We start from the raw sequence: 23,704 nt of genomic DNA, 5'->3' as shown, positions 1-23,704 counted from the left end.
CGTATCGGGTGCCCTTTTCCCCTCCATAATCTCATTGCAGACTTCCTTCAAAGGTTGTATCAACCCTTCCTTCAAAACTTTGTAGTATTTGGAAGTCAGTCCATCCGGTCCAGGGTGAAGCTAAACTTTGAAAGAGTTCATTTGCACAGATAGAACTCGCCTCTATGAACTGTTTCAGTGGTAAGGGATGATGGGAGCTGTAGTCCAAAAAGAACTGAAGGGCTGCAGCCTTCCCATCCCAACTTAACCGTGGTTTAGCCTAGGAGTGGGAAACTTCCTCCATCCCATTTCCTCATGGACCATCTTCTGGGAGTTGCTTGCCAGTGGTGGGTAGGGTCAGAAAGAAAAGTGGGCAGGGCAATGCATGTTACTCTTACCTTTCTACAGTTACATTTTGACCACATAAAAGTCAGAGGATTCTATACACACACACACACAACTCTTTATCCTCCATCCATCCAAGAAAGAGGCATTATCATAGCTCAACAGATTCCAACCACACAAAAGCACCTGATGGGTGTGTGGCTGAGGGATGTGGCCTGGGACTAGTTCTGAGGGCTGGATGGAGAGGACTGCATTCAGCCCTTGGGTCTGAGGTTCCCCACTCCTGATTTAGGAAATCACAAAAAAGCCCTGCACAAACATTGGCTCATCACTCTTCTCTTTAAGTAAAAAGGAGGATGAATCTTCCCATCCCTTCCACACTGATCATTATGAGAAGGAATGTCTCCTGCAAATTTGATAGGCTGATAGCATTACTAGTAGTCTTCTACACAGCATTTAAGAAATTTTAAGAAACCAAAAAACCAGTGCCATTTGAAAGATTCAGTCTGCCACTTTGATTCAGATTGGCATCCAATTGTACCCAAACATATATGAAAACCTGCTGCTTGATCTCCTTGACATCATGCAAAATTTGGTTGCAATAGCTTAAGAAGTGTCCAAATGCATAGCAAACAGACAACACAATAGATTAACTGTGTTTTCTTCCCAATACAGAAGCCACTTCTTTGTTTCCAGAATTTGGATGTTTAGTATATCCTGATGGAAAAGCTTTGAAGACGACATTAACACATTTAAAAGTTTCTAAAGTTACAAAGTAATAAAGGCAGTTATAACATTGCTGTTAGAAGTTACATAACTGAAAGCAAACAGGAAAACAATATAATTTTATCACAGAACTGTGTTCAACTTGACTACCATAAGCATTGACAATTTTGGTACCTAATGCTGAGCTTCAAGGATGCTCACTCTGATGAGTCCTTGGAAACAAGCTGGCACAGTTGCAAGATGCATCTGTCTCAAATGTCAGCTTATGTGAGGAAGTAAGGCCATTCCCAATTGCAAGGTTTTTAAAACAAGATCACATGAAAAAAGCTGGAAGAGTTTTTTCTTACCAAAAAAGGATCTAGAAATGACTCTCAAGTAAATACCATGAAAAATGTAAGGGCATTACTTAAGAAGACAGATTAAGTCAGAAGAGCAATCAGAATTCCATATCTATCCCACTTCTATCCACTGCACAAAGACCACCTTCTTTCAGCTTAGATTTGGATCTTTGTGTGGGCAATCTTGATCTATCTGAAGTGCCTGCTACCAGAAACGAACTCAAGCGCAGCAGGAGCATAAGTATTCATACCAAGACACTGGAAACCAATTGTCTTTCTGCCCCCTTCTACTTTGAGCAGGAGTGCCCATTATGAAATAGTCTACCGTCTCTTGCTTGATCACTATTTGCCACATAAAGGGGCACAATCCAAAAGATAACCCTCCACTGACCACAGAAATCAGCAGGCTGACCTCTTAATCTACACAGAACTAGTGCTGGCTCCATGCAGTGGCGTAGCGTGGGTTGTCAGCACCCGGGGCAAGGCAAGTAATTTGCGCCCCCTAACCCGTGGATTTGCGCCCCCTAACCCATGGATTTGCCCTAACCCCAGATGTTGCGCCCGGTGCGGCCGGCCCCCCCTGCACCCCCCACGCTACGCCACTGGCTCCATGTTTTGAAAGGCTTGATGGCAAGACACCCTCCATAGGCCCCTGAGTCTACATCTTCATTGCAGCAGCCATGTTGCTCACCAGCTCAAGACTGGTACATATAACATCAATCCTGAACTACCTGCCAGTCAGTTTCCGGGCCCAAATCAAAGTGCTGGTTTTGACCTATAAAACCTGCTCAGGGCCACAATATCTCAAGGACCACCTCCTCCCATATGGACCGACCCAGATCCTGTGACTGTCATCTGAGGCACTTCTTTGTGTGCCTCCTCCATGAGAGATTCAGAGAGTGACAACACAAGAAAGAGGTCTTTTTTGTGGTGATGCCCCATTTGTGGAACGCTCTCCCCAAAGTGGCTCACCTGGCACCTTCATTACATATCCATAGGCACCAGGCAAAAATGTTTCTCTATACATCCAGGCCTTTGGCTGATTAAACAACATATGGCCTTTTAATTGTGTTTGTGGGAGGAAGGGTGTTATTGATTTGCTATTGGTTTTCTTGTTATGTATTTTGTGTTCTCATTTTGATTTTTATATTGTGAATCGCCCTGTGATCTTTAGATGAAGGGTGGTATATAAATATATATAAATTTAAAAAATAATAATTAAGAAATCATGATCATAAATGATCCCTGTCCCTTCGAAGGTATGGTCTCAATCTGCTCCCTTTACTATAGGTAAAGGTAAAAGGACCCCTGACCATTAGGTCCAGTTGTGACCGACTCTGGGGTTGCGGCGCTCATCTCGCTCTATTGGCCGAGGGAGCCGGCGTTTGTCCACAGACAGCTTCCGGGTCATGTGGGCAGCATGACTAAGCCGCTTCTGGCGAACCAGAGCAGAGCACGGAAACTCCGTTTACCTTCCCGCCCGAGTGGTACCTATTTATCTACTTGCACTTTGACGTGCTTTAGAACTGCTAGGTTGGCAGGAGCCCTTTACTATACTAAAGGGGAAGAGGTGTTAGTAGTCAGATCTTGGGCACAATCATTTTAGCTACCAATAAAAAATATCTCCTAACAACTAACAGACAAGTTTTAGCAGCCACCTCTCTCCCTAAGTAAAATAAACTTTGTAAGAGATAAAAACAAACTTTTATCAAATTTCCATGTGAAAATCTGACTTTTCATAGTAAGTGTATGGGCCATTTACAAATTAATTTCATGCCAGCATGAAAAGCTTCAAGTGACATGCACTGGTTCCACTTTCATAAACCATGATACTTTTCCAGTAGTGCAGGCGTGCGTGTTAGAAGAACAAATGTTTACTTTCAGGATGAAAGTTATATGACATTGATGGGTGGGGGGAGGCCTAACATAGCAATGATCAGAGCTTTCAGTTCATAAACCTACGTTACAGTCTTTGTATGGGTCAGAGAAGGGTTCAGGTTTGGTATCAACCTGTAAACTGGAACTGGAACTTTACAAGCTCATAAACAAGCCATGCATTTATAAAATGCAGCCCAGATTATTATTTGGTTGCAGTTACAAAGAAGTTTAATAACTTTTTTATTTGCTGAAGGTGGTGGCATCTTGTTTGGAATTTAAGAACTGAGTCAAAAGCTCTCAAATGAGAAGTTCCGGCTCAACTTTCGGGAGGGAAAGGGTGGTGGCTCATAAAGTCATTGAATAAATTTGATAAATGAACTAATAACCCAAGTGAAAAGTTCAGAGGGAGAAATTTACCAGTGGCCACTCTTCCTTTAGTAGTTGCTCTTATTCTGCTGCCATGTCTGTGGTAGCAGGACTCCGTCCTAGAATCTTTCAGCCAGTCCTCCAAATTTCTGAAATTGCCTCCTAAGTTTTCCACCTGTGAATGATGTGAGAGAGAGAGTGAGAAGTGAGAGGAGTGTGTGTGCGTGTGAGAGAGAAGAGGTATGTTGCCACTAGGAAGAGAGAATAATTCTGTTTTAGGTGGGTTTATGAAAAGATTATGTTTGTGACCCCATCACACCAGACTGCCTCTTGCACCACGTGCCCTCTCATGTCAGAGTAGTTGTTGCACTCTTTTTTTTAAGCCCAACTAATTATATGCAATATATATTTGCCTGTTATACATTTAATATGTATAAAAAGGTTAACCCCATGAGGTAATGTTTCTGCAGCATAGTTTTGTAAGTATATACAGTTATGTGCAGTTTTATACAATTTTACACAGTTATATATTTGCTGCTCGTATCTGTTTAAGCTCTGGTTACTTTAGGAAGCTTATATTTGCAAATAATAATGCACATATAATAATGAAAGAATTGTTCACATTTTAGCAGAACTGGAGGGAGGAAAATTGCTTCTTGTCAAGATTAAGGAGTGAGATAGGAATTAGAAAAAAAAAACAATTGTGTGTGAATAAGCTTGACATCAAGATTTGCAGAAAATTCCATCCCTATTTGTCACAGCCCTGGTTTATATTACGAAGGGCAAACTGGCAGCCCAAAGACCAGATCCAGACCCTGAGGCAACTTTAGCTGGCAGCCTGCCAAATTTTAAATCAAGGTGTGGTAAAATGTTTCCTCACAGTGTCATTTGTAAGGGAAAGTAATAAGAAACCTCTGTGTGTATTTCATATAAATGCCATTACTACATACTGTGAAAAGGAGTTTGTCCATTTGTCCATGCGCTGTCTCTCAAGGCAGATGGATGCCAACAACAGCAATGCCCATGTGTTCTCTATAGGTTCGACCACCTCTCAAGATATAACCTCCAAATTTGGCACAAGGGCTCCCAAAGTGAGAGTGAAAGTCTTCATTGTTGTTTGGGTACCCAGCAGCCATTCTGAATCAAGATGGTGGAGCGAAAAGTGATTTTGACTTGGCTTTATCCAATTTGGGGCAGGATGGACACCTCTGAAAATATTGCCACCTCATCTGACAGGACTTTATCAAATTTGGTGGGATGGTGCCAACCTAAGCCAATCTGGATAGCTCTGAATGTTCAGGGCGGGGCAGAGGCGGAATGCGATGTTTACAGGCTTTTTCGATGGTGTCTCAAATATATGCGATTTCACTTACCGTATTTTTCCTTGTATAAGACTAGGTTCCCCCCCCTAAAAAGTAATTCAAAAATTAGGGGACGTCTTATGTATGGATATATCTCCCCCCGTTTTCTTAAATCTGAATCCCCCAAAATAGGGGCGTCTTATAGGCGGAAAAATACGGTAAATACACATTGCCTTGGAACGTAACCCCCACGTAAATTCAGGGTGAGTGGGTTGCCTGTAGTTCAATCAATTCTTCTTCCCAGGGAACTATGGCAATTGTATCTCTTTGAGGGGAATAAGGGGCCTCCTAACAACTCTCACCACCCCTAACAAACTACATTCCCCAGGATACTTTAGGGGAAGCTAAGACTGTTTAAAGTGGTATAATGCTGTTCCAAATACCTGGTGTGGCTGTGACCTAAGTCAGACCATTACAATATTGTCTATACCAGTGGTGGAGAAACCTTGCACCCTGGGACCAAATGCAGCCTTCCAAACCCTCAGAATTTTGCCTCAGAAGTTGACTCCATTAATATTTTTGTGGGAATACAGTACCTTATTCCACAATTCATAGGACAACTCTGTAGTTGGTCAGAATCCCAATGATTTAGATGGCATGTATAGCTCATTGCTAATGCAATGGGGCTTCCACTATTCCTCCCTTTTCTTACGTTCCCCTAATCCGCTCCACAGGTTTCACCAATCCTCTGGAGCATATTTTTCAGGAGCCCAGAGGGCTGAAGGGGAAGATCAGACTCTGTTAGATTTCACCCAGTTTGAGCAGGGGTTACCAAATTATGTCTAGCTCAGGATCTCTCACTGATAAATATTGTGGGCTGGATCCAGACATATCATACTTCACATATAGACCCATTGAAATCAATAAAATGTAAATGAATCACAACTAACTTCAGCCCCATTAAATGTCAGTGGGTCTGTTCTAACACAATGTATAAATCCTGGATCAAACTCAATTTTAAAATTCATACTATAGTAACTGTAACACTTATGCCAGTAAGCTTTATTTATTATGCCTGTCTCTTCACGGAATATCTGAGCTCAGGAGAGCACAAACCATACCAACATAGGTTAAGACAGAGTCAATAATTTTTCAGCTTCTTTTAAAAATGCTTAATGTGAAGTATCCACCTCCCAATCTGCAATTATCAATAGGTATATCAGAGGATTGAGTTATTAGCTAGCACACACTATTGCAGCATACACGTTTCAAAAGTAATTACTACTCCATCCTGATTGCCTCCTGTAGGAAAAAAGACAAGGAAGACACAGGGCTTCTTTTTTTTTTTTTACCTTTTTCTACAAAAAGTACTATAGTTGATAAAAAGAGAATGCAACTGATTCATTACATCAATTAACATTTGATTCCCCTTTTTGTTCTCATTCAAAAAAAGCATTGTTCAAATTGCCCTAATTTGAAAACAGTAACAGTAAGAGTAGGAAATACTTGACAATGAAGATGTGAAACCTCTAAAAACCAGTTACCTTAGTAACCATTAGAATGTAGAAGAATAAGAATACACCAACAGTCAGGACTTCATTTCAGATTCTACGGGGTTTAGGCTGGAATACAGTCAGCTTTCATTAGCTTTTTGTTTTTCTCAGCGGGTCCTTGGACTTTGAAAGGAAACCTGAATGACAGCTAAGAGCAATTCCAGCCTTACTCTTGATTACCCATGCCAAATAGGACTGCTTTCTCCAGTGTAAACTTCCCAAGCAAACCACATTGAGCTAGCCCTGAATGGTATTGTGAGTTATAGTCCTGAACCCCAAATCATAATCCATGTAGTTTAGTGCTCTCTCATGTGTGGAATAAAATGGCATACTTTTGTAGGTATACCAAGTTAACCTTTAACCAACAAAGGGTAAAAAACTTTTTTTTAAAACCCACAAAAACACACACACTCTCTCTCTCTCTCTCCACCCTTATAAATGGTGGAGGGGAACATGAAGCTTCACAACTATAAGCAACTACAGTGGTACCTCGGGTGACATATGCTTCAGGTTACATACGCTTCAAGTTACAGACTCTGCTAACCCAGAAATATTACCTCAGATTAAGAACTTTGCTTCAGGATGAGAACAGAAATCGTGTTCTGGCGGCGAGGCAGCAGCAGGAGGCCCCATTAGCTAAAGTGGTGCTTCAGGTTAAGAACAGTTTCAGGTTAAAAACGGACCTCCGGAATGAATTAAGTACTTAACCCGAGGTACCACCGTATGTTTATTACCATTTTAGAGACTGGGAAATAGAGACTAGAAGTAGAGGCTCAGAAAGCTTAAAGAAACCTGCCAATGCCACTCGTGATCTGTGTCAGAAGCAGAAACAAAGTATGTTATAGATCATGGTACTGTAATGTGGGAAAGTAGTGGCCAATTTTATTCTGTTTTGGCAGAATGTTTTATTCTGTTTTGGCAGAATGTTTTATTCTGTTTTGGCAGAATGTTCTTTTTAAAAAACAAAAACAAAACCTTATCTATGAGTTGCCACTTGATCCTAAATATTTCTTCTTAGTCTTTTAAACTGAGCAGTAGGAAAAGTAAACTTTCCAACAGTAAAGTTTGGAAATCTAGTGCTTCCTTCTTTATGAAGAACATAGTAACACATAGTATCTGGTTAGGATACAAGTAGGATAGTAAATGAAATATTTTTGTCAGTTCTCCCAAATATATACATTATCAGAGGAATTGTTTTGGTAGGCTAGAGACAATACAAAATGTTACTTTAAATGTTAGTTTGAACCGTAAGTATTATGATGCTTAAGAGCATAACTTATTTGTTCTGCTTACATGAAGTAGAATAACTTGTCAACATAAGGAAAGAAAACACCTTGAATATGCTGCTATCTACCATTAGAAAATAATAAAAAGAAAATTATGCTTATGAACAGCTCTACTTGTTTAATGCTTAAAAATGTGCGCCTTCAAATAAGTATTGTGTTTTAGCAGGGATCTCTCAGTTTCTTTTCTTAGCAGAAATTAGGTGTTTCAGTCTCTGAAGCTAATGAGATCTGTCCCTAGTCAGTACTGGGATATCTTGTTTAAGATTGTTTAAGATTGTCCTGAACCACACCATCTATGACTGCGGTGGCCAACTGAATTTATTGAAGAGTTGAAAAATATAATGACAACCACTTAAATATTGGTGACTAGGCCACGCATACAGTAGTACACTCAACATGCCTAAGCGCCGAAATATAATGTAGATGCCCTTTTGCTCACCTGGAGTTCTTGTACCTACAGATAAACTTGAATCAAGGCCAGAGCACAGATAAATTCAGGACCATTTTCAATCTCTAGCTTGTCACTTTTAAAGAAGTATAAAAAAGCTAGCCTTCTATAAATTATTTAAATCCACTTCTAAAACCAAATGTTGGAAATGCCAATGCATTCTACTTGTATTGTTTTGCAAATACTGTATACAAACTAAAATTATAATAAGTGTTTTGGTTTTTTTAAACAGAGAACACCAATTGGCTCCCCTGCTCTTTTTTTTTTTTTACACAAAGGCATCAGCCCTTAAAGCTTTAGCACAATTATTCAATCAGTGATATTACCTCCTGTAATTCCAGAGTGTCTGTTATTACTATCAGTTAAACTACAGCTATCCAGTGTTAAAATACAGCTATCCAGTGTTTACAAATGACGGGATTCGGGAGGGAAGAGATGCCACCAGTGGTATTTGGGATTGTATATGGGCCCTAAAGAGAACCAATTGTTTGAGAGAGACAAAAGCTAATTCAATAGGAAGCCAACCATCTTAGGACAGATGGTCACTGATTCAGGTTTCATCCCTCCCCACAACAAAAATAAGCTTAGGAGGTATTTTCTGTTACTAAGCAACAAGCTGAAGAAGGCATAAGTCTTTTACTACATGTTATTTCCCCTGCTCATTTCTGATTTAATGTAAGAAAACAATGTCGTTCTCCAAAACGGTGAGTTTTAAAGAGGGGCTGAAATCAGCTCAGCTGTGAATGTTTCCGCTAAAGCTGGCATTTCAAACCTTGAAAGCACATGATTAAAGTGGTTAAAGTTACTAGCTTTAAAAAAAATCACACTTTCCAGGCTTTGATCACTTACCGTAGCTCTTTAAAAATAATCTAGATCTCTCGGAGAGGGATCCTAACTCCCCCATTTCTTTTTTAAAAAGAAAGCAAAAGCAGCAATGCAATTCTCCTTTGCCACATAAGGAAATGATTAGATTCACATGTGCCTGGAACCTGCCAGAGTTCAAGGCTTTCTGCCTTATTTTTCCTAAGTGCTTCAGCCCCAGACCACAAACCTGACGTACAGTGCCTTTAAAAACAACAACCCAGCAACATAAAACCATGACAATGTATAGCTGCAACCATAGGGTCTGTTTTTGTCTGTGTGGTATCTATGTACATAAGTAGAACTATATGCATGCCAAGAGACCTTGGGGAGGGGGGAGGGGAAAATACAGACTTTGACATAGGGAATTAACAGTAATAAACGTCACAAGAAAGCTTGCAACCTCGCCTAGCAAGTTTACTTTTTTGCAAGGATTGCAAAGATTACAACACAGCCATCTAAACCAGCCTGCAAAACACTAGAAGATACTGCTAGATTATATACACTGTAGTAAAGGCAACTCAGTTAATGAAGGTATCTTGATTAAAGAGGGGGGGGGGTGATTCTCCCACACCCTTTACCAGTATAATTGTATTATATTTGTGTTTAAGCTCCAGAACAAGCAAACAAACAAACAAACAAAATATTCCTTTGCATCCTTCACATTTCTAATTTATTTAAGTAAAGCCTAAATGGCTCCAAAATGTCTGCAAGTTTCACCAATCAAGAATAAACACTGGAAACTGGGGGGGGGGGATGCAAGGAGTAGAGAGAGAGAAGATCTAAAGGGATTCCAAAATGCTATCAACATTTGTATCCCAGAGGGAAATCTGGTGAAGGACTGTCCTGGCTGTGGAGAAGGGGAAGAAAGAATGAAGGATGAGACAAGTACAGGGAGGAGAGGGAAGGAGCCCTTTGGCTCAATTCAGATTAGGATCAAGAAAGAACAAACAGGTTTGTTTGACCCCATTTCATGCAAGTGGGTTACCAGAGGCCTAGCTACAAAGAGACAGAGTTAAAATTATCCACACGAGTGACCTGCAATAAAACAAGATTTACAGATATGATCTTCTTTACCCCAAAAAATGTGATGGAAAGATACTAACTTCTCAAGACAGTAGCTGATAATCTGTTTAAAGTAGGGGCCCCCTTGATCTGTTACCAACACATTCTTAAGCTGTTTTCACAAGGGATGCCAAATAGGTTTTGCACGTCCTGTTTCGCCAACTCAATGCAGTCCTACAGTGTGCGTTTGAATTCAGTCCGCACAGTGTACATACACTTAAAAACAAAACAAAAAAGTAAAGAAGAAGAGGCCACCTTCTGCCTTCTAACTCACATTAACAACATTTACACATTCCAGACGAAAAGGCGTCAGCAGCACTAGGTGGAAAAGAAGCCCTGTAGACTACAAAACATATGGTCAAATAAAAAAAGGAAGAGGGGGAAAGCTGTCCACAGCATGTGGTCTACAAATGCTTTAGCTTGTGTGTCCATCACTGACTGCGCTGTGCCTTTCCCAAGAAGGACTCATCTGTTTGACTCCTAAGCTTTGGGACACACAGCCCCATAGACTCCCTCATATGCCAAACTCAGCTAACAACCTTGACTAAAGAGTCCATTTCCACCAATCCTCACCTCCAAAGAAAACCAATACCAATTGGGATAGCAGCCAGGTCCTGGTCTTCTTATTCCACAATGATGTTGTCACTTAAAGCATTGCTACATTTGTCCCCTGCACTTATAATCAAATAGGCATGATGCAAGAAGCAAATTGGATAGGGGGATAGCACAGGAAAACAAATAAATACAGGCACTACAATGGGCAATAACTGAGGAAAAGGAGGAGCAAAATGGCAGCAGGCAGTGCTTTTTCTGGGGGGATGCAGGGGTGCGCATACCCCTAAACATTTTGTGAATCTAAGTTTGGCCTCATTGAGGGGCAGTATTTCAATATGAATAGGAAAATGAGAGTACCCCTAAAGTTTTGTGGGGTTTTTTTTTTGAAAAAAGCACCAGCAGTGGGTACCAGTAGAACCAACTGTGCGTAGACCATGCTTGTCTCATTTCTCCCTGTGATGCTAACCAAAATATAAAGCCGTATCAGAGGCCAGAATGGGTGTAGTCAGACAACAAGGTTTAGTCTCACTTTATTCTTGACTAGCCAGTACTGAAATTCATAGAATTGTAGATTTGGAAGGGACCCTTGAGGATCATCTAGTCCAACTGCCTGCAATGCAGGAATATGCAGCTGTCCCATATGGGGATCGAACCTACGACCTTGCTGTTGCCAGCACCACACTCTAACCAAGTATTCTTCCAAAAAAAATGGAAGACATTTTTGTTTCAACAAGCTTTCCCCTCTGGATGAAAACACCTCTGCCAAACAATTTTGCATTGTTTTAAATATATCTCATGACTAAACGACTAAACAACAACAAAATATATCTTTTATCTATTTTTAAGGTATGTCTGTAAATTGCCTTAAGACCTGGGTCACAACCACACCATACATTTAAAGCACATGGCTTCCCAAGAAGAATGCAGGGAACTATAGTTTACCCCTCACAGAGCTAGTATTCCCAGCACAAATAATAAACAAAAGTTCTCAGGCTTCTTTGAGGGGAGCCATGCACTTAAAATGTGTTTTAAATGTATGGTGTTGATGTCACACACACACACACACACACACACACACACACACACACAGAGAGAGAGGGAGAGAGATTCAGAACAATAGTCAGACCTCATCTGGACTACATACAGTGCTTTGAGGAGAAAGTATATTTGGGGTGGGGGAAGAACCTCAGGCCCAGGAGCGAAATGAAGCCTCCTCATGACTATCTATAGCCCTCAGGACTGTCTCTAGGCCAAGCCCCCCCCCCTTCCTCAGGCCCCACCCTTCACTGCCCCTGATCTGCTCCCACCTTGAGTGCTTTTTCCTAGTTGGAATGTGTTCTTGAACTGTGATTATGCCTCTTGCTTGCCTGGGTGGATGATATATAGGGTGTGGGGGTGTATAAACCTCCGGGTTTCACATGCCTGGAATGTAGTCTTGCAAAGGTAAGAGTTGCATCCTTTGCTCTGTCCACCTTTTGCCTCTGGCTACCACTCTCCATTGGAATCCAACCACAAGGGATTGCAGCCCTCTGGCTCAAAGGAGCTCTATACCCCAGAGGATGACAAATTGGAAAGGGTTCCGGGAAGGGCAAGGACGATGGTCAAAGGTATGGCAAACAAGGAAAGGTTGAAGTATATTGGGTATGTTTCAGCTAGAAAACAGAATTTGTGAGAGGTCTTTAGAGCACTCTACTTCAAAACATTTGACAGGCCATGTATTCTCTGCTGCCCCAAAGGGAAGGACTACAACTAGGAAGAAAGTTACAGGAATGAAGATGTTGACTGACTACTAGGAGAAATGCCTTGATGTTAGGGCAGTTCAGTAATTGAACTACAGTGGTACCTCGGGTTACAGACACTTCAGGTTACATACGCTTCAGGTTACAGACTCCGCTAACCCAGCAACAGTACCTCAGGTTAAGAACTTTGTTTCAGGATGAGAACAGAAATTACGCGGCAGCAGTGCGACAGCAGCGGGAGGCCCCAAAGTTGCACCTCAGGTTAAGAACAGTTTCAGGTTAAGAACAGACCTCCAGAACAAATTAAGTTCTTAACCCGAGATACCACTGTATTTACCTAGAGGGGTAGTGGGCCAACCCTCACTAGAGGTCTTTAAGCATATGTTGAACACCCATCTTTTAGGGACTCTCTAGCACTAGATCTCAGTCCTCAACCATAGGGCTGGACTAGAAAGGCCGCCCCCGACTCTAGGATTCTATAATCAGTCTTATTTTAGCCCAGAAATGTATTTTTGATATTTATATCCTGCCTTTCAATGTCAAAGATATCTACTGTAACAGTGTTCCCCAACCTTGGGCCTCCAGCTGTTTTTGGACTACAATTCCCATCATTCTTGACCACTGGTCTTGCTAGCGAGGGATGATGGGAGTTGTAGTCCAAAAACAGCTGGAGGCCCAAGGTTGGAGAACACTGTACTATAAAATGCAACAAGACAAGTGTAGTGGTTAAGAGTGGTGGACTCGTAATCTGGTGAACCGGGTTCGATTCCCTGCTCCTCCACATGCAGCTGCTAGGTGACCTTGGGCTAGTCACACTTCTTTGAAGTCTCTCAGCCCCACTCACCTCACAGAGTGCTTGTTGTGGGGGAGGAAGGGAAAGGAGAATGTTAGCCGCTTTGAGACTCCTTTGGGTAGTGATAAAGCGGGATATCAAATCCAAACTCTTCTTCTAATAAATGATGGAAGAAATCCACAGCTTGACCATCGAGCCCTTCTGTGCCTTTACTAATTGAAGTTTGTATAGTTCCAAGCAGACAAAGGGCAGGACAAGTCATGCACAGGTGGTAAGGGTACTTTCGCTGTACTGGGTGTGGCAACAAGTCACTGTTTCTGGTGCATATATTCTAGGGTTCCAGAAATGGGTCAAACCCTCCGTCTCTCATTGCGTGGGTGCGCGCATGCACGCACCCATACATGTAGACTCACAGAGATGAAGTGGCAAATACTACATGTACACATTGTTCACTACTGTACTCTACCCAAGGTTCATCCCCCACCATGAAAGCTAAATGAAACCTCCAGGTATAGAGTAGCATAACTCTGCATGCCAGCTCCTGGGGAGAAACAACAGAGCATAGCTATCATCCTCCTGTCCCGGCTGTGAGTTTCCTGCAGGTCTGACTGGCCCATGGTAGAAACACACAATACAGAACTAGATGGACCTTGGTCTGATCAAACAATAAAGTTCTCACTGAGGGTATTAGATAACTATTAAGAGAGACCACTCTTCTCATCAGTTGTCTGCAGTCAATGAGCACTGCTTTGCAATCTGATTTTTCCACATCGTTACACACCCACTTTTGCACACAGCAGCTGCAGCAACGTACTTTGGCAAGTGCCAGTGAAATGAAGACGCTAAGCAAGCAACTCCTAACAGTTTATTGTCAAATAATAAAGCATTTTATGCAAAGCAAACCACTCTACTTCTTAAATAAACTATCTAAATAAACCCACGGTTATTTCTAAACAGCCAAATCCCAGATAAGAACAGCATGCAGAAAAAGCCTCAAATATGACAACATAGCCTAAGTAACAATGTGTTCAAACACTATGACTGGGTTCCTATACATTCCATATTTGGAACTAAATTCCTCCAAGCCCAGTGAGGCTTGCTCCTGAGTACACATGACCAAAGGCATAGTTTGGGGGGGGGACGGGGCGCACTGGGTGCCACATTGCAGGGGGCAGCACTTACCACAGGGCCTGCAGCTTGCCCGAGCCACACATCTCTTCTGGGATTGGCATGGTGGCTCGGGTGACTGAATGCTCTGCCCGAAACGGCAGCGTGGGGCTTGCGTCTGCCCATTGCCTCCCCCTCAGCCGCCCTACAGCTGAGGGGGAGTCTCTGGATTGCACCCTGCCCAGGTCACCCCACCCCATGGGCAGCTTGCTCTGCCCCCAGGCACAGGTTGCACGCATCGCCCCAGGCACCCAGACAGCTAGCTATGCTGCTGCATATGCCTAGGTTCAGGCTGCATAAAAGTAATAAGTGAGCTTTGCTTCACAAGCATTGACTGTCTTATGCAGTTGGTAAGGCAACCTGCAGATCAGCCTCCCCGAGTCTGGTGCCCTCTGGTGTTTTGGAGTACATCTCCCATCAGTCACAGCCAGCACTGTAGTCCAAAACATCAGGAGGGCACCAGGTTGGGGGAGGCTGCTGTAGACCCACACAGGAGTATCCATGTGTTTCTTTGTGATGTGTAAGAGGCATTATCACAGTACCCCACTAAGGATGGGCTAGCCACGGTAAACTTGTGGATTCCCGTATTCATATTTTATCTGTTTTGATCTAAACTGTTGTTCATTTGGGAGGGGTTGGTCCCCTTCCTTAGTTAACCAGCTACAACTATGTCCGAGAGTGGGAGGTAATTCTGCACTAAAAGAGAGGTTGTTTCATTCTGTGTTCTGAGTAGTACAGTGGTACCTTGGTTTACGAACTTAATCCGTTCCGGAAGTCCGTTCTTAAACCAAAGCGTTCTTAAACCAAGGCATGCTTTCCCATAGCAGCGGGGGACTCAATTTACAAATGGAACAGACTCAACAGGAAGCGAAACATGTTCTGCTTCCAAGGCAAAGTTCACAAACCAAAACACCTACTTCCGGGTTTGCAGCGTTCTTAATCCAAGTTGTTCATAAACTAAGCTGTTCTTAAACTAAGGTACCACTGTAGTAGAAACAGACTCTTTCCTGTTGGCTCTCCCAGTAACTGTACAGAAGGGAACTTTCACAATAAGACTATTTTCCTTTTCTTTCTATATGTTACTCCAGCCCACTTCCTGACTTCCTGTGTTTGATGATGCTGCGAGCAGCATGAGATGCCTTCTCACCACATTTGAATAGTTTCCAAGCCTCATGTCAACTTAAACGGGTGATTTCCCAAAACAACTCCAAGCACATACTCCTCCGCCAACTTTGATCTGCAGCAGCTGTGCAAATTGCAATTCAGCAAGTGGCAGAGGAAATTTCAGTGAAGAATTACGTTTAAAACGAGCTATAATCTTGACTCCACAGAAATATTACAGGGAATATGTAATCTAACCACTGGTTCACATTGCCTCCCACACATTGCAGCAGCACCAGATACAGCTGGAGGGGGGAAGGGGGCAGGGAGAAGCTGTCATACATTCAAAACCACTATATAATAAAGTCATTATGAAAAAATCAGTTTGACAAGGCTTTTATATCATCATATAATGCAACTTCTTTCACATCTCAAAAATGGGACCTTCAAAGCACCGGGCAATCATAAAAGACACCCAACAAAGCAATATAAAAAAATAAATAAAACACAGCTAAAAACAAAGCAGGAGCAATTATCACTCCAATCAACAAAGAGAGCATAGAAGTCATTAAATTTAAACTAATTCCTAAGAAGGCTCTACATTTAGAAACAAACAATGAACCAATACCCACATGGACAGCAGCATCTTCACTTCCCATTGAAAGGCAAAAAGGAGATTAGTTGCCTCTCCAGGGATTTCCAAAGCCATGGTATCAGCACTGAAAAGGTCCTCTTGTATGCCCACTCACTGTGCCCCAGCTGGGGGTGGGAGGGTCTTTGCTGCCAATTGAAGCATTTGGGCGAGTTCATATAACAAGAGACAGTGTTTTAAACTGCCTGGTCTCAACTCATTTAGGGCTTCTTAAAGGTAAAGGAGCCCTGACAGTTAAGTCCAGTCACGAACGACTCTGGGGTTGTGGCACTCATCTCGCTTTACTGGCCGAGGGAGTCAATGTTTGTCCGCAGACAGTTTTTCCGGGTTATGTGGCCAGCCCCCCTTTTTTAAGGTGAGAAACAGAAACAAAAGGCAAAGCAAACAAACCATGAACTGTATATATGCTATTGTGTCAACCAATTTATAGACTAAACCTGGTGGCTATAATGCCTACGAGTGTTTATGGAATACAAACAATTCAAAGAAGTTGAACCGTATGATGAAAAAAATAAAAAGGATACAATTAAAAAACAACTAAGGATGTACAACTTTTAAACAAAATCTATAGGAAACAGAAATTTCAGATTGCTAAAAAGATGAACTGTAAAAATATAATAATAATGTAATCACAGCATGTGCAAAAAACATATAATGACAGGACTAAGACGGAAAAACTCAGCATAGCTTGTTAATTTTCTCAATATTCTTCAATGATGTTTGTTGAATACCTGGAATGCCAGATGTGTTTCAGCTTGGTCTGTTTCTCTCAGTGGCATGTATTCCTGTACAGCAGTTCCTTATGCGTAAGTTCTATATACAAAAATAAATAAACAGTTGTATTAAAAAATATAATGAACAAATTGACCATTTATCTTCACAATACTTAAAACTTAAAATAATAATGTGCTCACCATTTATCTCAAGATAGCCAGTGTCTTCAGCTTGCAATAATTTACAGAATCACCAGTTAAGAAAAGTATATTAAAATCATATTCAAAAGAATCATTTTTTGTATACACACATATTCACAACACACTCAGCAATGTAGAAACATGGAATTTGATAGGTCCTGTAAGATCGTGCAAAGGTTCTGCTGAGGTTATTATACCTAACACAACATGCATACCTGATTTCACAATTGTAATCAGGTGTACAATTCCATTGCTTAGCCATTCCATGGCTTCTGAAAAAACTTACATTAACTTGTATTCTGTGAACATATGTATTAATACAGCATAAAACCAACAATGGCAAGACATTTACTAACATTATTCTTAATAAGCATACATCTTCAGTTTCCTACATAACAATCATCCATTCTAATTTTTTCATTAAATCCATCTAGAACTACTGCATTTAATTTATAGACCCACCTGACTTACTTCCTTTTTAATTGTGTAATGGTTTCCCTGAACCACATGCTTTCTCAACACAGGTTCTCCAGCACTTTGAACTGATCCCAAATAAGAGTTAAAACCATAAGCACAAACCACAATTATAAATGTGTATTGTAATTGTGATATGGCCCTGATTGCATACATATTAAGGAAAGAAACTGCACTCAAACTGATACAGACTTCTGAACCTAAGAAATATTATTTCCTTAAAACACTCACTCACAAGGAATATTTTTTTTGGTACAACTCCCTTCCTCCTTTCTTGTTGCTAAAAGGCACAACAATCTCATTATTCAAGCTTGTCTAACCCATGTTCTGGCCTATGAGGGAGGGAACTGTCTATTCATTCATTCATTCATTTAAAATATTTGCATACTGCTTTTAATTAAAAATATATATAAACAGTTTGCAACAACCATACACATATACAATAGAAAGCATGTAAAATTTAAAATCTGAGATCAGCTGGCATTACAGTAATTCCTTAATTGAGTGCGGAAGCTAGGTGGCATACAAATGTTTTCTGCAGACATTTAAAGGCCAAAACAGGAAGCGACTGCTGAATCTCTACTGGCACAACATTCCCCAGGACCAGGCCGACAACATTAAAGGCTTGGTTTCCTGCTGCAGTCAGATGAGCCTCGCCAACTCAAGGTTTCCTATGTACCATGTAGCCAGTCTTTGGGAAATCCAAAATATGGCATCCTACATGGATTTCCAAGTTAATGACCCAAATCACCAGTGTATCTTCTTATTTCATTTGGAAAAGAGCTGGTGCCTAACAGCTTCATGATGCAAAACTTACTCTATACGTTTCTTCTACTTTGCTCCTAAACCACAGAAAGAAAATGTTCTGCTGTTCTCATTAAATGTATCATTACGTATTCTTTTTTGTCTCTGTGTCTTGAGAATTCATGCCACCTCCAATTTCTTTTACCAAGTTACTTTTCCTGTTAAATGGGTTCCCTCAACGAAAAAGGGTTGAAAACCACTGATTTCAACAACGGAAAGCAACCTGTTGAGACAGGTTTGTCTGCAGCAATCTGCCTGCTGCTGAAAACTATAAACTAGGGTCAAGTTTGCCTCTCTCTTGAAGAAAATGATGAAGCAGACAGTACAAGTAATCCTCATATTGGATGGATTTTCTACACTCAGTCCAGTCAGGGTTTAGAACTGAGCTAAAGTGAGAAGCCACATTGTTTTGTCCCTATGCACAAACTGGTGTGTGTGTGTGTGAGAGAGAGAGAGAGAGAAGAGAAGAGAAGAGAAGAGAAGAGAAGAGAAGAGAAGAGAAGAGAAGAGAAGAGACAGAAGCAGAGGGAAATAAACTGTTCACTCTTCTGGACCTTTCAGTGGCTTTTGATGAAATTGATCATCAAATTCTTCAGGAGTATATGGCACTGTCTGGCAGTCCATCTGTTCCCAATTGCTGGACTGCTACCAAAAGAGAGCACTTTAGGATGGCAGCTCCACCCCACTAGTCTTTGTCTTGTGTGGCACAGCAAGGGTTTGACCTTATCTCCTGTGCTTTTCAATATCAACACCTGCTCTTAAAAAACAATGTTTTTCAGTTTACTTGTGAAGTTTTATTGCTTGTTGAAAGTGGGGTTTTTTTACCAATTATTGTTGCAGCTTTCATATTTTGAGCAGCACTTGGATTTTCCTTTGAAAACTGCAGATAAATGGTACAGAAATGCTAAATAAACAAAATAAGCATTCTTGCAGTTATAAAGACTCTTTGGATCCCATCCAATGTGTCCTTAGATGTCGTCATTTAATTGCCACAGCAGTAATTTACTCACCATTACCATTTGTATTGTAACAGTTACAACCTGGATGGGGAATTAGAAGTCTTTTATATATATTTCCCCAAATCTCATCAGCAAACTACACTAATTTTCCCTCCATATGCTCTTTTTTATGTCATTAATGGCTGAAGGCAACCTCCCACTCACCTATTTCCAATGTCGCACATGTAATCCAATTCTCCTGATAAGCAGCTGTTCTCTTTCCTGACATTATACAGAGTTACTCAGAACTCACAATTTGCGCTTGGAAATGGTGAAGGTCAGTCTCAGAACTGAGGATAGGGAGCAAGACAGTCAGCTAAGGCTGCAGTCTTAAGGATGCTTACTTGGAGATAAGTGCGGCTGACATCAAAAGGGCTGGCCTCCACACAAGAACCTTCAGAATCAGCTTGTAAAACTGAACATATATTCATGTTTTGGATGCAGTTCACAGTAAGCAGATAAGAATTAACCACGCACAGAACCAAGAACCGTGGAAGGAGAGAGTATGGAGCATCTGGAAATCCCTTCACTGCCGTAGCAATTTGGCAACTATCCTGGTTTAAAGGCAACTGCAGATCTGTGTGGAGACTGCGGTAAGCAGAACATGCCCCAACTATGCAGCCGATGACTCCTCCTCAAGAAACATATGCAGATAATAAAAAGAGGCTTTGTTTCATTAATAAAAAGAGGTCACTACTATTGTCAAACACTAGAATATTTTCAGTACAGTGGTACCTCTGGTTGCGTATTTAATTCATTCCGGAGGTCTGTTCTTAACCTGAAACTGTTCTTAACCTGAAGCACCACTTTAGCTAATGGGGCCTCCCGCTGCTGCCATGCCACCACGTGATTTCTGTTCTCATCCTGAAGCAAAGTTCTTAACCCGAGGTACTGTTCCTGGGTTAGCAGAGTCTGTAACCTGAAGTGTATGTTACCCAATGAACCACTGTACTAGAGAATAGGGAAAACATAAAATAGATGAGTGCTGATGAAACGTACATACTGTATTGCATTTTCTCTCTCTATTGCAAGCCACACCTGGAATTATCATCCAGGTCCTCTAGGCCATCTTCCCCCAATCTAGTGTCCTCAAGTTATGGACTTCAGCTCCCAGTTTTCCAAGCTGGCTGGAGCTGATGGGAGTACAAAACACATGAAGGACACCATGTTGAGGGATATGGATTTTTGTACTCTTTACTTGGCTGGAGAACTGCATTGCAAAATTCAGAGAAGTGCAAATTTAGAAGGATGCCTGTGTTCCAGACTGTGTATTTGTTTCAGAAAGTGCAAATTAGGTAGGTTCACCTTTAAATGTGAATTGTATTCGATTTCTCCCCCAACCCTAGCTTCTGTTAAAGGAAGAGGCCCAGCAACAAAGTTGGCAAACCCTAGATCTCTAGAATATACAGAACGTACAGTACTGCTGCACAAAATTTAGGGGTAGCCCAGTCTGAATAAATGCAAAACAGGGAAACATCATCACTGGGACTAACCAAAGCATAACAAAATAGCTTTCAGGTTTTTGTAACATTTCGGTCGGTCCCAATATATTGCCGTATTGTGGGTTACTTCTGTCACTTGATATGGTTATCTATGGTTTTGGGGTTTTTTGCATGAATTAAGATGAGATTAGATATTCATTTTCTTTAGCAAGCACAATACTGGTGCAAATAACAGTAACTCACCTTATATCACACTCTAACCAACTGAGCTATCCAAGATAACTAATAAGGCAGAGCTCAACCTGGCACTAAACACAGGTCCTAACACTGAGCTGTTGCAACAGCTATTACTTACTATGCACCCTGGGGTTGCTGCTTCTTCCCTGGTGGAGCCACTGTGATTTTAACACATGTGGAACAGGCAGATATTCAATAGGTGCGGATTTATCCATAAAAGTGAGTCAAAGTTATTTCCTAACTTTGGGCTAGTTCAAGTTATTAAGCCCTTTACTGACATGTATTTATATACCGCTTGATTGTAAAAAAAAAAACAAAAAAAAAAACCTCAAAGCAATTTACAAAAAGATAAATACAAAATTACGGTACCTACGTCCGTCATTATTTTTTTTTAATCACACAGCTGTTGTTTAAAAAAGGTCTCTATTGGAAAGAGAGAGAGAACACTTTAAATTGGTCCCAGGCATTACCTCTCATGGCTGTAATCTAAGCAAGCACTTAGATTACCGCCAATAATCAAGAAAATTTCCATGAAATTGCTGGATGATCTTGGTGGTGACCGGTTGTGGTGGAGGGCCCATCCTCTTTATCAAAGCCTTCTACATTTTAGAGATTGCAGCTTTTCTTTGTGTGAGGAGTACAACGTGCACCTTTCTCTTTGCAAGGAATATAATGGATACCAGATCTCAGTCTGATGGCAGAATACAGGGCACAAAAGGGCAACATCACAGCTATGCCCAATCCTGAACCCATCAAAAGGTTGATGTGACTGCGCCCAACAATAAAAAGCTGAGTGCCAAAGCAGCTGTTATGTCTCAGAACCAGGAAATAAGGGAGAAACTTACCGTGTTGGCCCAAATATAAGCCTCACTTTTTTTCCAAATTCCAATCGTGAAAAGTTAAAGTGTGGCTTAAATTCACAACCTTACAAAAACTGGCTTTTATTATATCGCTGCTGAAACAGAAACATGGTAAAACGGAATGGGTGTGAGTGCCTGTGGAATTTTAATGGAATGGTTCATATTCAGGTATTGTCTTTTTTTTCTCCCCCCCCCCTTGAATTTTAAAGGTGCGGCTTATATTCGGGCAAATGGGGGGGGGAGTATGAGATCCCTTAAAATAATTCTTCTTCTTTTCCTTTCCAATCCTTTCTTGCATGCCTACTGACGATATATGCAGTGGGGACCTTCATATATAGGTAGTGGTAGGTATCTTGTTTTCTACTAGCTCCCTGCCAGCAGGTACCAACAGAAAGAAAGACAGAAAGGGGAGTTTCAGTGACCAAACTTACACAATAATAGCGTCACAAAACAGCTCCTAGGTCCACAGCATTAAAGCCACATTTGTTCCTCATCACAAGGTGCCATTAGTACCAAAAGGTGTTTGGCGGGTGTGGCAAATACTGACTAATGATGTGCATGCATTGTGTTTAGTTTTATATTGTGAATTTTTGGGTTTACATTTATGTATTCTCTGCCCTGGGACCATCAGGTGAAGGTGCACATAATAAATAAAATAAAAATTTCTGCTGCTATTTTTATCTACAATGCTGCTTTTAGATTGCCTGGTTTTAAGTTTACATTTTCTTTTATATAGATTGCATTTGTTATATGCTACTCCCTGAGCAGAAGACTGGGTAACAGGACCACTTCACTACACATGAATCAGGAGGACAGCTGCTTCTTACATCTTCTGATAAAGTGGAGCTGTGGGTGGGCGTTTCCATCCCAACAGGAGTGTTGCAGACAGTAGTGTAGAGGCAAATGCAAAGTTCAGGGGCCCTTCATGACTGTCACACCCATTCTAAGATTATACAATCATCTGATAATTATACAATAACACTTAGGGATGCATCACTCTGATCAATGTTGCCTTTCAGCAATATCCACTATTTTCTGTGCACATACAAGGGCAAATTCCTTGGAGTGCTCCAATAACATATTTCAGAGTGACTTAAGTTGTGTTTTCCATGAAGTTCCATTGTACATAACAGAACCCACATGCAGACGCATGCCTAGGGTCCCTTGCACCCTTGGCAAGGAGCTGCATTGGCTCCTCCAAAGCTTGGAGAGACCATGGACCAGAAATTCCAAAAGTTTGTGCTATGGCACCTTTCCTCTGCAGCCATCAGGGTCACGTCTGCTCTGCTCCGCCTCTCCTTCCCCTTGTCCTCCTCCTCCTCCTCCATTGATCCTTCTGCCTGGGTGAGTGGGCAGGTTCAAAGCAACTCTGAGCCAGAGTGGAGAGGTGAGATTTTTGCACCCCCCTGGGCTTGCACCCTTGGCAGGGGCCAACCTAGCCAACCCCTAGGTACACTGTTGCCTTCATGCTATTCTCTTGAAACTCAAGTGCCTTGTGTTTTCATTTTTCTTACAATCTTTGGAGCATACTGTGGCTAAAAAGCTCCCCTTTCATGCTAATTAGGCAGCTCTAGAATGCTGGAGACAGGACTCTGCTACAGAAATAATAGCAGGTCTTTGACCCCTCCAAACCCCAAACCACCAGAGGTACCAGAATCCCAGCAATGCATGACCTCCTCCCCAGTAACTCTTCCACATCCTCAAGGGTCTCCTTAACCCCCTGTGAAGATTGAGTGCCTATCCTTTTACGTAAATGAAATATTTATTCCAAACTCAGAAATTAAGTTCTTTGTGTAGCCCATCATCACCCTGAGGCAAGTTG

The 23,704-nt window shown here is 41.4% G+C and overlaps 1 protein-coding gene across 20 annotated transcripts in view; it reads right to left on the bottom strand.

Moving 5' to 3' along the window:
• The window catches only part of GREB1L (GREB1 like retinoic acid receptor coactivator), a 158,040-nt gene that overhangs the window by 123,251 nt on the left and 11,085 nt on the right, over positions 1–23,704 (bottom strand). For 10 of the 20 annotated variants that reach the window (XM_083622403.1, XM_083622405.1, XM_083622407.1 and 7 more), the window contains 2 exons: positions 16,885–16,966; positions 3,684–3,807 (listed from right to left, as the gene is read on the bottom strand). The gene's annotated coding sequence lies outside the window, so the exon portion shown is untranslated. Of the gene's footprint in view, positions 1–3,683; positions 3,808–16,884; positions 16,967–21,391; positions 21,446–23,704 lie in introns of all 20 variants that reach the window. The other 10 variants (XM_083622412.1, XM_083622414.1, XM_083622402.1 and 7 more) reach the window with 2 other exon arrangements.

Source organism: Podarcis filfolensis, assembly GCF_964270895.1.
Source record: "Podarcis filfolensis genome assembly, chromosome: 7".
Classification (NCBI taxonomy): domain Eukaryota; kingdom Metazoa; phylum Chordata; class Lepidosauria; order Squamata; family Lacertidae; genus Podarcis; species Podarcis filfolensis.
Note: the sequence above shows the minus strand (reverse complement) of the source record. Positions and strands in the feature narration are given on the sequence as shown.